The sequence below is a fragment of the Sciurus carolinensis genome, chromosome 8, assembly GCF_902686445.1.
Source record: "Sciurus carolinensis chromosome 8, mSciCar1.2, whole genome shotgun sequence".
Taxonomy (NCBI): Eukaryota; Metazoa; Chordata; class Mammalia; order Rodentia; family Sciuridae; genus Sciurus; species Sciurus carolinensis.
The window spans coordinates 146401634-146407633 of record NC_062220.1 but is presented as its reverse complement, the minus strand read 5'-3'; the positions used below and the strand labels follow the sequence as shown (position 1 = coordinate 146407633).

Here is a 6000-nt window from a genome sequence, read left to right as displayed (position 1 = left end):
ATGTTCCTCACACCCTTTGTCCCATTCTCTGTCCCTACTCCCCTGTCCCTCCGTGTTTTTCTTTTTCTGGTGCTGAAGATCAAATCCAGGGCCTTCTGCCTAAGTGTCCTACCACTGAGTGACACCCCCGATCCTATATTTCCTTCTTTGTGGCAGAATGTCATGAATTTAATACATATTCATTCCCTTTGACTTTCAAAAAAATCTTGTATGTAAGCATGTGTCCATAAACAATATACACAGTGTGGGTTTTAAAATATACACAAATTGTGCATTAGACTGTATTCCATAGTTGCTCTGTACTCAACATTTGTGTGTGTGTGTGTGTGCTCTCTTTGTATTGACACAAATAAGTGTAACATACTTTTAACTGTTGCATAGTATTCCACCAAATGCCTATAAGTTTACTCATTCCTCAGAATTCGTACTCAGGAGGTTGTTCCCAGGTTTTTGCTCATATGAACAAGTGCATCAGAAGAGGTGGTCATCTCATTGGAACTCTTGCTGGAGTCTTTGTCATCTCTTTGGAATTGTTTGTCTCTGCAGCCTGGAAATACCAGAGAAGCTTAACTGAAGGGGGCTGGTAATCCATCCACTTGTCAAGATGGCTTTGAACCTTTAGTTTGTGCTTTACTCTCTTCTGAACTCCACTCTTGATTTCCCTTTTGGCTGTTTGGGAACATCCAGTGGGTAACAATCTGGTCTGCGTTGCCTGATCCAAGGCCAGCGGGTCAGGGAGCCCATGATATCCCACCCCCTCTCTTCTCCTGCCCCTGCTGTTATCCAGTTGAGAGACTAAACACACACTTAAGGCTCCAGCAAAGTTGGGAACCACAAAGAGGAGAGTGGATGGGAAGACAATGTGTTTCACAACCATTTCTAAATAGTCTCGTGGAAAAGCCAGAACTTCAACGGGTTGCCTGTAGTTTGGTGCATCCGGGTGGGGTGGGATTAGGAGAGAACTTGCCCCCGTCTTTAGGGCCGCCTGGAGCACCGGTCAATTGAGATGTGGCTGCGAAAGGGGCTCCTCTAATGGGTGGCGCCCCGAAATCCAGGCCGCATCCATCTCCAGCGCCTGGTGCAGGGACCGGAGCCAGGCCGCAGGGCGGGACCCTGGCCTCCCCGCGGGCTGGGGAAACTTCCCGACACTTGGCCGCCGCCCTGCGGTCCCCGCGTCCGGCTAAATGAAGCGAGCGCTGGTGGCGCGTCCCGCTGGCCCCAGGGTGCCGCGGCCTCGGCGGGGAGACCCCGGCAGGTGTGCGCCGCGGGCGGAGGCAGTGGCCGCGCCACACGCCCTCCCGCCGGCAGGCCTCCCCTCGGCGCTCCCGCCGCGCCCTCCCGTCGGCTCCGCGGGCAGCCTCGCCCCCGTCCCTGGCCTCCTCCGCCTCGCTCCTCCCCTCCTCACCCCTCCGCTCCCGCGCGTGGCCGAGCTGGCGGGCGCGCGCGGCCCGCGCAGGATTCCAGCGGCCGCGGCCAATCAGCGAGCATCCCTGGGCGGCCCCGCCTCCGCCCCGCCCCTGGCCCCGCCCCGCCGGCCGCGCACGGGAGCGCGCGCAGCGCCGAGGGAGCGGCGCCGAGCCCGGGGCGCAGAGCGCGGGAGGCGGCGGCGCGGAGCCCAGGTGAGCGGGCGCGGGCCGGGCCGGGTCGGCGGGGGACGCCGCGCCGCGGCCCCGGACGCCTTCGCCTTCCTGGGGCGGGGGCCCCCCCGAATGCCACCTCCGGATGCAGACAAAGCCCGGAGGCCGGTCCCGGGTTCCCGGCACCGAGGGGACCCCACGTGCGCCGCCCCTCGCCCCGCCACGTGCAGAGATGCGGACCCCTCGCCCTTCTCCCGCGTCCTCCGCGACCCCGGGGCCTCGGCGGCCTCTTCCCCGGCCGTGCCCGTCCCGGGAAGCAGGGGCGGCCCGGGAGTTTTGTCCCGAGGTCACCAGGCGGGGACTGGCCGGGGGCTGGCCGGGGGCTGGCCGGGGTCGCGGGGCGGCCTGGGCCCGGCCCTCGCGTTGACAGGTGGGGAGGCCGGGCCGCGAGGCGAGAGGGCCGGGACCCGCGGCATCCCTGCCCCCGCGGCCCGCAGGTCCCGCAGGTCTCGGGGGCGAGCCCAGGCCCGGTGACGGGGGCAGCGGGTGGCAGAGCCCTCCAGCAGCCGTGGGGCCCGGGGTCCTTGCCGCTCCTCAGTCCGCCTCTGACCGCCCCCACCCGGCCCTTCTCAGCCGGCACCTCAGGGCGGAATCGGTCCTTTTGACCTAAATTTACCTCCGCCGAGAAGCGCCCACCCGCGCCCGCAGCCTGACCGGGACGCGGGGCCCAGCCCAGCTCGGCACTGGGTCTTGGTGCCCGGGGGCAGCCTTTTCTGGCTTCTCCCCGCCCGCTGCCGCCCGGCATTGGAGGTGGGGTGTTTTCCCAGCTGCGGCTGCTCTCACTTGGTGCTGAGAGGTGGCACCTGGGCCCTCCATCTCCCCGGGAAGGTGCAGGAAGGGGGATGGAGCCTGTGCAGGGCACGTCGGTGCCATGGGCGAGAGGGGCAGCCTGGCCTGGGGATGGGACGGCAGTGCTCACCTGCCTAGGGACAACAGTTACCTTCCTCAGCCTGGTGTTTGGCTGCCCCCGGTCCTGGAGTAGAAACTTCAGGTGCCCTAGGACTGGGCTGTGCGCCTTTCCTCCTGCCCCGGCTCTGCCCCCAGAGGAGCGGGAGGAGGGTGTCTGACTTCAAAGCCCCTTTGTTCTTTGGAAGGGGCGGGGGCTGCAACTCTTCCAAAACCACCCCGGAAGGCTTGGAGAGGTGGCTCAGTGGAAGAGTGCTTGCCTAGCATGCAGGAGGCCCTGAGTGCCATCCCTGGCACCACAAGATTTAAAAAAAGGAAAAGAAAACCTGCAATTTCAGAATGGACAAAGTGCATGCTATGTAAACAGCTTAGGGTGAGACCCAGGCCCTCCTTCCAGATTAATGAGTGATAACCTTCACTTGGTGAGCCCCCACCTTGGGTAATAGGAATGTTAATAAATTTTTTTTTTCCCTCAGTGCTGGGGATTGAACCCAGGGCTTGGAGGGTGCTGAGTTTGCTCTGTACCACTGAGCTACACTCTCACTCCTAATAACTAACATTTATTGAGTTCTTGCTCTGTGCCAGATCCTGTGCTACATGTTGCCTGCATTATCTCATGGAATGACTACCAAAGTCCTTTGAGCCTGGGATTTTTATCCCCATTGTAGAGATGAGGAGATTGAGGCTACAACAGTCCTTTGGTGTTGCTAGGATTTAGCCCCATTTTATAGGATGGCTCAGAGAGGTTAATTAACTTTCCCAGGGTCACACAGCCAATGCAGGTATGTCAGGCTTACCATCTGTTCTAGAGCAGAGTCCCTTTACAAGGCTTCCTGGACTTGTTTACTAAGCAGCAGATGAGGACACAGATCTAGGCAGGCCCTGTGGTGATACCCATGGCTTCAGACTTGTCTTTGCCTCCAGGTTGTTAGTGGGCTGGTAGCCAAATGTATTCGCTAATAATTATGCAGTAGTTCTCATCAGGGAATAGTCCCACCCTCCTGGTGAGCATCTGAAAGTGTGGGGGCGACTTTTGGTTGTTAAAATGATGACAAGCGCTCCTGGTTTTTGGTGGGCAGGATCTGGGGCTTCCAGCTGTCCTGTAAGCAGACCAGTGCCCCAGCAGGAGGAATGGCCCAGCAACACCACTGGTGAGAAACGCCACCAAAAGAAGTACTGGGGGACTGACTGGAGGAGGGGGCCCTCAGAGTTCTGGAGAAATCTCTTCTGGTAGGTGTGACTCTTGGGAGACTCCGTGCAGGCACTGTCATTTGTACTGAGCGTGGAAGAATGGGCTGAAAAGTGGGGACAGGGACGGAACAGGACAGGACGACTCAGCAGAGAGAACTTTGTGCAGTTACCAGTTCCTGTCTTGAGAACCTCGGCCTGGGTGAAGAGGGAACTGTCCAGGCACCTCTCAGGGGGAAGGGCGGCTGGGTGGGGCAGGCCAAGGCTCAGTTCCTGGCATTTGGGCTCAAACTTTAACATGGGCCCTAGATTCACCCTGCTCAGAGAGGCTGAGTCACTTGCTCAGGGTCACCTGCCACCCTCTCCCCGGCATGCCTCCTCCTGGCGGCTGTGGGAAGCATGTGGATCTCATTTCCTTTTGCCATCCAGGGGATTGGGGCAAATGCTATTTCAGATTTTCCTTTGAGTCAGAGCGCCTCGGATAGTGATTTTTCTCCGCTGCTTTGCCTTCCCGTGGCTGCTTCCCTTTGGGCCGGTAAGAGAAGCTGAAGCTGGGTTTGGGGGGCAGCTCAGGGCAATGCAGTGACCTTCACCCTCAGGCCTTGCCTCTTTCTTGGAAGTTGGGAAATTGCATTTTCTCCCCCTCCCTGCTTCCTCTGCTGGGGATGGGACCCAGGGCCTCACTCCCATTAAGCCATGCTCTTTCCACTGACCTATATCTCCGGCTCTTTAAGTAATAAGGAAAAATTCCTGTAGCATAAATCTAACTGTTTTAAAGTGAATAGTCAAGTGCCACTTCAAGATGTTCACGGTGCTGGGCCACCATCACCTCTGTGTAGTTTCAGAATATGTTCCTCATCCCAAAAGGAAACCCTGTACCTATGGAGCAGCCCCCTCCCTGTTGCCAGTCCCTCTGCCCCAGCCCCTGGCACCCACTGATCCCCATCTGTCTCTAGGATTTGCTTGCTCTTAATTTGTCACATAATGGGTTGTATAATATCTTCCGCTTGGCGTCCTGTCCCAAGAACCACAGCTCCCCTCGGGCTCCGGGGCCTTCTGTTCTTTCCAGTCCTGGCTGTTGGTTCAGTGCAGGTCCCCGTTGATTTTATGGGTCCATATCTCGTGAGACTGCTTTCAGGTAAGTGAACACAAAACAGAAAATCTCACCCGATGGACAGTGCTGGGAGCCCGGACTGGACCTGGAGTGTCCCGGGTCTTTCTCGGTAGCAGTGCGGGATGCCCCCACAGGAGTGGGTATGGAGTAGCCGGGAGGCTGAGCCAGGGCGCCTTCCTATCTGAGCTCTTGGCTTCCCTGGGCTTCTTGTGCTGGCAGATTATGTCCAGAGGTTAGCTCGGGAATCATCTTCACATAGTTTTGCTATTTTTTTTTTGGAAAAAAAAAAAGATTTTGAATTATTTTTCAAAAATGACAAAAAGCGGGGCTGGGGAGATAACTCAGTCGGTAGAGTGCTTGCCTTGTAAGCACAAGGCCCTGGGTTCGATCCAAAAAAAAAAAAAAAAAGACAAAAAGCCTTCTTTAAGGTGAGTGCTGAGACTTGGGAAGTCCCTGGCCCCTGGTCCCCTGCCTGGATGTCAGTGATCAAAATGGGGAAGGGATCATCTCCGCTGCCAGTGTTTTCAATTTCAGTCGTGTTTGTTGTTGCTGGTTTTTTTTTTTTTTTTTTTTTTTTTTTTTTTTTTTTTTTTTCAATTACGAAACATTTAAAGCAGAGAAAAAAGCCAGAGTTTTGTTTGGGTTGTTTTTTGGACTGGCTTATATTTTGGAAGTCTGGAAGGATGCCCGGGAAGTGACAGGAACAGGGCAGGGCAGGGTGCTGCCTTTACACAGCCCTGACTCTGGAACCTCAATGATCCAAGATTATTCACTTACCGCCTCTTTTGGGGGGTCTGGTGGCAAGTTTGCCCTGGGGAATGAAGCACACTGGGACTTGGTCCCTGTCCCAAGGAGCTTCCAGGTTAGTGGAGGTCCGTGACTTGTTTGGAATCCCTTTGGAAAAGAGGGATGAGTCTGGCATCGTTTCCCTTGGAACAAGGAGAGAAAGAAAATTAGAAGATTCTGTGGTGCCCCTACCCCCACCCCATCCTGGAAGCTGCTATTTTTATGTTGCCTCTTTTTATCCTGGTGGCTTCTGTAAATAGTTGAGAGATGGCAGTTGCAGAGATAAAAATGCTAATTCCAACCTGGAAAGGAGATGGATGGTCTCCCGAGGAAGTGGGGGTGGTGGAGCGGAGGCTGAGGTCTTGCCCC

General features: G+C 56.6%; 1 protein-coding gene across 12 annotated transcripts in view; it reads left to right on the top strand.

Annotated features, from left to right (window-relative positions):
* Positions 1–1563: 1563 nt before the first annotated feature.
* Positions 1564–6000, top strand: part of Camkk2 (calcium/calmodulin dependent protein kinase kinase 2) — a 60479-nt gene continuing 56042 nt past the window's right edge. For 8 of the 12 annotated variants that reach the window (XR_007109737.1, XM_047560184.1, XM_047560181.1 and 5 more), the window contains exons 1-2: positions 1564–1619; positions 3623–3773. The gene's annotated coding sequence lies outside the window, so the exon portion shown is untranslated. Of the gene's footprint in view, positions 1620–3622; positions 3774–4752; positions 4870–6000 lie in introns of those variants that run through there. The other 4 variants (XM_047560175.1, XM_047560178.1, XM_047560179.1 and 1 more) reach the window with 4 other exon arrangements.